We start from the raw sequence: 7,064 nt of genomic DNA on the forward strand, positions 1-7,064 counted from the left end.
GAAATATACAAACAACTCCTAGCTATGAACTTAGTTACCTCGTAGAGCTCTGTCAGCTTGTTTATAAATATGCGTCTTAAGAGCCCTGAATTCCCTGAAAAACGTTCGGTGTCTCTTAAATGAAAGACATATGATGCAAGCTCTAGAGTACTTGTAAACTAATAAAGGTCCAGCTCGCAGAGGAAACTACAGAAGAGCCAGGGTCCACAGCTACCTAGTAAACCCATTTCCACCCCACACCTCAACCCCACTTTTGATGGTAGTGGTTGGAGGGATGGGTGCAAGGTGTCACCAACCCCACTTAATATCCCTGGAGCCTCTTGGAAATGCAAATCTATTACACAGAGTCCTGTATGTTTGGGGACATGTAACCACATGTGCCCAAAATGTAGGGAACAGCTAATGGCAAACTCCCATAACGAATGCTTAATCTGCAGTTTTTGGCAAGAAGCTGGGTCTCTGGTTGCCAAGAGCTGCATTAAATGGATTCTGAGAGGTTGAGATGGAGTTTATGGTAATGTCACAGCTCTAACCATTGGAGCCTTAAATAATAAATTTAAAATAATACTAATTAAAACAACAATAATTAAATGATTTGTGGAAGGCACAAGAAGGGAGAAGAAACTCGAGGCTGATTGGATTGGAGGGTGTCTTGCCCTCTCTGAGATTTACCTGGGCATTTTCTGCCTGGTGCTTTGAGGATAACCTTCTTGGAAATTGACCACAGCACTTTGATAAATACTTTCAGCTACTCTATCTAGAGCCTACATGGCTCTTTCCTCTTCAGCAGGCTTTAAAAACCTGCTTCTAATCCACATTCCTCATCCCAGCCTCCCCAGTTCCAAAGGGTCAGCATGGCTAGGGCCCCAGGGTGCAGTGCCTCGAGGAACCATGGCTGGCCAGAGAGACCCAGTTTATTAAACCAGGTTCTAATTGGGATTTTATCTCAGCACACTCAGTCCATCACCCCCAGGCTACCATTCCCTTCTTTCCTCCACCTTTCTATTTCTCCTTCGAGAGAATTGTTCATCACTTTCCATACCTGGAACCTGGGTTCAGGATTCAGCTCCCCATCTTTCATGTTAGTGAAGCAATCTACCTGGCAAAAAGCACTTGCAGGAGGTGGTGGGAGTGGGGTGAGAGTGGGGGTAGGAGAGGGACAGAGATGGGGAGCCATCAATTTCTTTTAAATCCTAACAAAATTTAGGACATTCTAGGATGCTGGCACTTTCAGATCCCAGGGTGCAGCTACTGATGCTTCTTCACATCTCCTTGATGGGATTGAGGCAGAGTCAGGAAGGAATGTGCAGAGTCCAGGAAGCAAAAGGATGAGGGTTAACATGACCTATTGCAGATTCAAGTCTCAGCCTCTTTGCAACACTGTTTTCTCATTTCTCTGGCACCAGGGATGCTAACACAGCGGAAAGGCTGTTTTGTGAAGTGACTCTGATGTTCTGATTTGAAGTTACATTTAACATTCCTGCAACCAGTTTGTGGTTGTTCCTGCTGTTGTTGTTAGGTGCCAGCTCACCAAACACAGTGATTTGGGATGTGCTTAAAGTTTTCTTTATTTAGTTCCCTTTAGAGCCTAGAATTAAAGTAATTAAATTAAAACTCGTTTAAAAGCCCACTGAAATGACTGACTCCTCCTCTCCCCCCCCCCCCCCCATTGGCTGTCAGTTTGACTTATTTTACATTAAAAAAAAATTCTCATGGTCTGAAAGTTGCTTTTGATGCCCCCCTCCCCCATGAGACTATATTTTGGGAAATGAAAAATATTTTGAGTACATACATCAAAGCAACAGTTGAAGCAATGTGTACACCACTCTGGTTCCTTTCTCAACTTCTTGAAAGAAATGTCACACTTATATAGTAATAGTGGGAATGTCAAGATAGGATTGCAAGAATTTTCATCTTAGCCCTTTCTTTTTTTGGCAAGAGTTTGAGGCATACTAGTAAGTAAAGCTAGGAAAAATGCGTGCTGAATTAGATGAACTATGACAAATGTAGAAAAGCAGGAGTCTGGAGAGGGGAGGGGAAGCTGGGTGGAGAGAAAACTCATGAAAAAGTACTAAAATAATTGAATGTCATGTAGGATGGCAAGAAGCCAGGTGGCCTCATGTTTTGTGTGTGCTCCGCTGCTGCTTTCCTTCCCTGGCTTCATCTTCACCCTTCCCACAGCTCTACAGACATAACAGATACAGAAATATAGTTTGCATCGAAGCAGCTCAAGAGATTTTCATCAAAATAAAAAATATATATGTACATATATATACACAAACACAAAGAAACATTTCAGCTTTCCTTTAAAATATCTGTTCCATCATCTACTCCAGAAAACACACCTATAGACTAATATATAATTTTGTCATATTTTTGAAGCTTCTGTATTTTAATTTAAAAAACAATGGCCTGAATTTTAATCAGTCCCGTCAGTCTTTCAAGTGTGTTGTTAACAAAACTCTCAAATATAATGGATTAAATTTACCTGTGATTTCAATCATAGTACGTATTCTGGTATTTTAGAAATTCACATGCTTTTTCGAAGACCTATGCTTGTTTTTGAATTTCAACTTGTTTCAGTAATAGTCTCTTACAGAGTTGCCCTTTTCTTAAAGAGAGAAATGGATTTAATTTCTGCTCTCCTGAAGGATCTAATTTAAATGTGAAAGTCTAAAATGACTATTTTCCCCACTTGCAAATACTGTGACTTATCTAACATGCCACTGTTTACATTTAGTAGAGAAATGTATTTTATTACAAATATTAAAAAATCATAATTCAACTGCAATAATATAATTACCTTTATTTCTCTTTATGGCTGTCGTCATTGCTCCAGGAAGTTCTAGATATAATAAAATAAAAAGACAGTTAAAGTTAGATCTCTTTTATGACACATATACTTTCGTATAGTGCATAATTGAGCTAAACTGTATTCAATTCATAAACCCAGATTTCACTAGCATATTGTTAATCGCTTACCTATAACATGTCTTCCACCGTTTTATTTGAGATATGAATTGTTTAAGCTTCTATCCAATATGTTTTTGATACATTTTCCTGCTGATTTATTAGCTATCTCTTAAAGACAGAACTTACTTTCAAAAAGATGCTGTGCAAACACTTTTACGAGTTGAGGTTTCGCGTCTCAGGGAAAGACTTAACATCTCAATACAGATGGAAGCAAAAACGACAGGACGGATGTTTCTCCTTTGGACTGGAATTATATACAATGTAAGTATAAAGTCTATGGTCATTAAACAAACCCGATCAGGGTAGGGCCGATAGACATAATCAAGGCAGATCCAAACCGAGAGGAGCAGATTCTCCTCCTGTTAGACCCCCACCTACTGTGCCCCTCCCTCGCCCACGAATACCCTTTACCTCTGGACAAGAAAACAGGGTTTGGGTGCCGAGGAGGTGCGCTTAGAACGCACCTCATCATAAGCAGCTGAAAACCATTCGTAATCTAGTTTAACCTCTCTGCCGCGGTGCTCTGTGAATTCAACAGAAAGAAAAACACAAACACGGTCATTACATCAAGGATTAGTCCGGGAGGGGAGAAGGGTGGGGGGATGGGGAGGGCGCCAACTCCTTCATTCGAAAAATCATTAAAGAACTTTAGAGAAAGGTCAAGATTAATATTCACTCAACTTCTCCTTTCCAACCTGTCCTGCCTGTCCCCAACAACATGGATTTCCGCTGTGGATTTTGATAAAGTAAACTTTAACCTGCAAAGTGCCGTAAGTAGAGATGCAGAATAAAAAAGTCTCTGTGGCTCGCAGAAGGAGAGCCGAGCCCCTGGGATGCCCCTCGTTGGGGCGCAGGCTGGATCGGGGCTGCGAGCGGCGCCTCGGCCGCGCGGACCCGCATTCCAGAGTCTGCGCGCGTGTCCCACCGCGGCCGCGGTCGACCTCACGCCGGCGCTCTCCAGTCGGGAACCTGAGAAAGGCTACGAGCCGAGCGAACTTCCGAGGACGGTCGGAGCGCCCCCTTGCACCGGTGGTTCGCCACCTGGTGCGCACCTCTGGGGTAGGACCACCCTCCCGGCTACCAGCCCGGGGGAGCCGCAGGGGACCGCCCTGGCGGGCCTCTGGGCTGACGGCTGCGTCTCCAGACGCCGCCTGATTTGACCTCAAGGCTGTAGGCGAAGTCACCTACCGGCCGGGGACGACGCTGTGGTTAAGAGAGCAGATGTGGAGGAGTCTCTGTTCTGAGCAAAGAGAATGAAGTTTCCTTTCTCCTGAAAACTTAAAAGAGCCTCGACGACTACAGAAAGAAGTTAGTGGTTAACCGATTTACTGCTAATACTTCATCAGTGGTGCTCTCCCTCCTTTAATGTCTAACTCCTGGGAAAACAACATATTTTAAGCTTTCCATCCAAATATTGATATTGGCAAATAGATCATCAAACAGTCCCCTGGTAAGGACAGGGCGCTTTTTGTTTCACAAGTTGGCAACCAGAATTATTCCATATCACAAATTGCTGCAGATTTAGGGGATAAAGCAGAAGACGTGTGACTCTTTAACAGTAACGTGTGGGCGTGAGTGTGTGAAGTAGCGCACACCTCACTCTTGTACCTGCCTTCCACCGGGAATGAGCACCTCTCCCGTTGGGGAGAGCCGGGTTTCACCCTGATTGCAAGAGGTTCCTAGCGGATACATACGTAAATGCAAGGCAATGATCCGGTCTCTTCTTAAGATCTTGTTTTGCAGTAAAAAAATTCTCAACCTTCACTGCATTTAAAAAAAAATGTCCTTTTTGTTAAACAAAACCGACGCACTACCTTTAGCAGGGTGGTGCCCGACGCATTGGAGGTCGTCTACAGGAAAGGAATCCTCCGGTCCTTAGCGGATTACGTCATTTCTCAGCTCCCAGAGGCAGATGCCCCATGGACCTTTGTTATAAAGTCAGATCAGTTAAACACTTTCCTACGTTCACAGTTTGCTCTCGGAGATAACAAAATGTCATGAACACACAATTTATTAATAAAGTTCAAATATAACAAGCAGTTAAAATATTTACTGCCATTCTACCAAATCCTTCAGCGAGTATTTTCTCAAGTTCCCCAAGAGAAGGAAAGAAAAAAGTTGGCTTTAAACAATTCATTTATATTTTATTCTTTGTGAGATTTCAACCACTTGTGCAATACATATATATGTGTTGCATGTATATATATATATATATATATATATATATATATATATATATATATATATATATATATATATATATATATATATATATATATATATATATATAGTAAGCTCAGTTCTTAAGGAGAACTTTAATTTTAAAGGAACTTGTTTGGGGGGAAATCTCTTTAATACAGTTACTTATAGGGAAGCCACATATTTCCAATAAAGTTCATTTCTGATTAACATTAATGAAATTATTTCTCTTACCCTGTATTTGATTCACATGTCCTACTTTTGCGGAGAGGGAATTGCAGTCATTCTTTTGCTGCATTAAGAATTGCTCAATAATTGAATTAAACAAAATCTAAGTAACTGATTTCTGTTTTTAGTAAGAATGCTCTTTAATCTTGCATTCTTTTTAATGTTAATACAACTTTGAATATTGTCTTAGAGTTTAAAAAGAAATATAAATCTTGGCAAAATAAATAGACTTTATTAATGTAATTTTTATTTTTCAGGAAATAAAATAGATCTATGGGCAATGTTTAAGTTGAACTATATGAGCTTCTTTGGGCATCTTTAACTGCTGGATCACAGTTGAAGCAAACCGTATAGGATGGATATAAGAGCTTCTCTAAAGTATCTCTTGCAACTTTTTGACTCTAGAAGTGAACACTGAGAAATCCTGTAAATCATTTTTAAAAAATTCCTTCAAGTACTATCTATTCAAAGTGGACCTTAATTCGATTCAATATTTTCACCAAAAACTAAAACATAGTTTGCACTTACAAAATTTTATGAAGTATGCATTCCTAGGAGGGCTAGTTAAAGCCTTAGAATACAAGAAATTGGGAGGCAAATAATTTTGGAGAAGGTAGAATGAATGATGGAATTAAACCAGTGAAGACCAACATAAAGCTGCAAATTAAGGTTAAAAAAAGAAATATAGGAGAAGGGAAACAAAGCTTTATTATAAGAGTCCATAGAATAAAGATCTGTAGATATTTTGAGTCCACAGCATGACTTAGTTGCTAAGGTAGCTGCAACAAACTTAGCTTATATTGCATTAGCAAAAGTGAAGCAGTCACACATCAAGAAAGATCAGGTCCTCATTACACACTGTATTATGCAGAAATCTAGAGAACTAGAATTGCTCTGGAAACTTTTTACTGAGAGAAATTAACAATTTTGAGCTTTTCTAGTGTACAGGGGGTGAGTCAGAGAGGATCTGGGAACCGTGTCATGGAAAGAATGGCTAAAGGAATTAGTGATTTTTTAGCTAAGACATACAAAAGAGCGATTAAATTTTTTCAGTTTAGCCCCAGTGTGGAAGTAAGTGGATCACGTTCGGTTGGAAAACAGCTTTTTATGTAAAAAGCAAATTTTTTAAAAACAATGACAGTTCTCTCTGACTAAAGTAGGCTGATTGTCAAAGTTGCACACTGCTGGACAGGAGATGTTAGAGAAATCTGTCTTGTTTAAGTCTCTTCTAAACCAAAGCTTCCAAATGATGCTCTTAATGCTTACAGTAGCATTACGTCTCTGAAGTTCCTTCACAAAAAAATTACTGTACTAATTTCCAAATTAGGATTAATTTTCTCTAAGGAAAAAATAACTTTGTAGCGTATTTTGCCTTAATTATGAGCTTAAATTAAAGACTACACTTAGAAAGCAGGTGCTTTCTGTCAAATAACCATGGTATCATTCTGGTCTGCCTATATTTTTCTTATCTAGATAATATTTTTGATTACCTGCTGATGGCATTTGGCTAACTGGTTACATACAACTTCTAGGACAATGCATATGTAGGCATATCTATTTATCTATAACACCAAAAATGCTGAAAAGTACAAACAAGACACATTCATAGGATTTGGGTCCAGCTCTACCACCCGCTGGCTTTGTGATGCTGAGAAAGGTATGTA

At 39.9% G+C, this 7,064-nt stretch overlaps 1 long non-coding RNA gene across 1 annotated transcript; it reads right to left on the reverse strand.

The window, feature by feature from the left end:
* Positions 1-1,837: 1,837 nt before the first annotated feature.
* Positions 1,838-3,490, reverse strand: LOC112394421 (uncharacterized). The gene is made up of 4 exons (XR_003002122.1): positions 3,385-3,490; positions 3,100-3,217; positions 2,804-2,845; positions 1,838-2,183 (listed from the first exon to the last, which is right to left on the reverse strand). It is a non-coding gene; the product is annotated as an uncharacterized LOC112394421 (long non-coding RNA).
* Positions 3,491-7,064: the final 3,574 nt, after the last annotated feature.

This window comes from Neophocaena asiaeorientalis, unplaced genomic scaffold (assembly GCF_003031525.2).
Source record: "Neophocaena asiaeorientalis asiaeorientalis breed wild unplaced genomic scaffold, Neophocaena_asiaeorientalis_V1.1 scaffold134, whole genome shotgun sequence".
Lineage (NCBI taxonomy): Eukaryota > Metazoa > Chordata > Mammalia > Artiodactyla > Phocoenidae > Neophocaena > Neophocaena asiaeorientalis.